This window comes from Rhinopithecus bieti, unplaced genomic scaffold (genome assembly GCF_001698545.2).
Source record: "Rhinopithecus bieti isolate Rb0 unplaced genomic scaffold, ASM169854v2 scaffold_6935, whole genome shotgun sequence".
In the NCBI taxonomy this organism is placed as follows: Eukaryota; Metazoa; Chordata; class Mammalia; order Primates; family Cercopithecidae; genus Rhinopithecus; species Rhinopithecus bieti.
The window spans coordinates 366414-368651 of record NW_016805255.1 but is presented as its reverse complement, the minus strand read 5'-3'; positions in this window follow the sequence as shown (position 1 = coordinate 368651).

Here is a 2238-nt window from a genome sequence, read left to right as displayed (position 1 = left end):
AAAACAGCAGTTTAGTAATGCCTGCAAGGACAAACTCCTACGACAACAAAATGTCCAGATGCTCCAATATTGCCTAACAATATATGATTTAAGATAGTTATAGTTACAGGATTCAATGGCTCACGCCTGTAATCCCAGCACCTTGGGAGTCCAAAGTGGGTGGACTGCTCGAGCTCAGGAGTTTGAGACCAGCCTGGGCAACAAAGCGAAACCCCATCTCTACTAAAACTACAAAAAAATTAGCTGGGCGTGGTGGTGCACATCTGTGGTCCCAGCTACTCGGGAGGCTGTGGCAGTTGGATAGCTTGAGCCTGGGAAGTGGAGGCTGCAGTGAGCTGAGATCAGGCAACTGCACTCCAGCTTGGGCAACAGGGTGAGTCCCTGTCTCAAAAATATATGTGTGTATATATAGAGAGTCATGCTTTGATGTATTTACGCATTAAAATGCCAAGGATAACTTTCTTTAAATCAAAAGTACTAAATTTTGTTATGCTGTCAGCCCACCCTCATACAGACATAGCTTAGTTTTTACAGAGATAAGACCCCTATACAAGAAGAGTTTAAAATAAAGAGGGTGTGTTCCCCCTCTTGCTTTCTGAGGATAGCCTACTCTGTAACTGAGTAGCTTTCAATAAATAATCGCTTCTCACTGTACTCTGCAACTTGCCTTGAATTTCTTCTGGGCAAGATCCAATAACCCGCCCTTGGGGTCTGGATTGGGACCCCTCTTCCAGCAACAATGTTGTTTCTTGAACTCAGCGGTGGTTCTACAAGTGTGTCCACATTTTAGTCATTCATTGAAATGTACATGCACACTTGTGATTTCTGCACATTTCCGTGTAACACTGTGCTTCAATTTTGCAAATTTTAAGTTCACAACCCATTGGGAGAGGTATCTATACAGGGAAATAACTACGGATCCGTTTCGTAAACAAATGTAGAACTCAACTATCTTGCACTCTTGAAACAGCTGACTCCAGTGCGCGCAGGGGGCTACCTGCATGCCAATTTCCCGCCCAATAATCTTGGGCAGGTTACCAAAGTGTGAAGACCTTGACTGAAAAATGGGAGTAATAAGACAACTACCTGATATTGTTGGAAGGATTTAATATAACCTATGTAAAGTGGGCAGAAGTGCTTCGCAGGCACAGAGCAGGTGCTCAAGAAATGCCAGGACCAAAATACCACGAAACTGTGATTTTTAAGAGGAAAAGGATCTTTAGTGCTCAACGAGGAAATATTATGGGGTCGTGTGCAATGGCTGACGCCTGTAATCCCAACGCTTTGGAAAGCCTAAGAGGCAGGATTGCTTAATTTCAGGAGTTCGAGACTAGCCCAGGCAACATAGCGAGCTCCCTTCTCAAAAAAAAAAATTTTTTTTTAATTAGCTAGCGTTGCGCGGTAGCCGTAAGGTGGCCAATGAGGTTTATGCGAAGCACGATTATTGCTAATTGAAAACTTTTCCCAATACCCCACCGTGACGACTTGCAATATAGTCGGCATTGGCAATTTTTAACAGTCTCTACGGAGCTTATTTCAGTAAAAATAAATAAATAAATAGATAAATAAGTTGAGGGCAGTGGTGTGCGCCTGTAGTCCCCCCTTATTGGCTGGCGCGGGAGGATCGCTCGAGCCCAAGGTTTCCAGCTTGGGCGACAGAGCAAGACACCTTATCTAGAAAAAAAGAAAACATAAATACTTTGGGTGAAATATCCAGGGTCAGCATCCTTGGAGAGGGCGCTCTCACGAAGGAGCGTGGCCTGAGGTGCTGGGACGCGGGAAAGAAGTCTTCCTCGACCGGTGAATTTGCAGCTCCACAGACTCCGGCCGCGCCCGCACAGGAGCCCAGCTCACCTTTCTGCCGCCCGCGTCCCCTTTAAGACGGAGCCATGACATCATCCCCCGACGCTGCGCAGCCTACCTTGGCAACACCGCGACCACTTTTTTCCGGATGACCTCAATTGGCTGGCCAGCCTCCGGAGGCCCCGCCCCCTTCGCGCTGGCGGCCCCGGGCGCCTGCTGTCAATCGGACCAGGTGGGAGCGGTGATTGGCCGCGGGGCCCGCCCTCCAGGAAGCCCCGCGGGGCTCGCGTAGGCTGCACGCTCGGTGAGGGAGGGGCGCGGCGCCGCGTCGGGAGCCGCCGCTGTCCCGGTCCTCCCTCCCTCCCGCCCGCCCGCCCTCCGGTCCCTCCTGCAGCCCGCCTGCTGGGCAGCCGGCGTGGCCCGGCCATGGAGTCC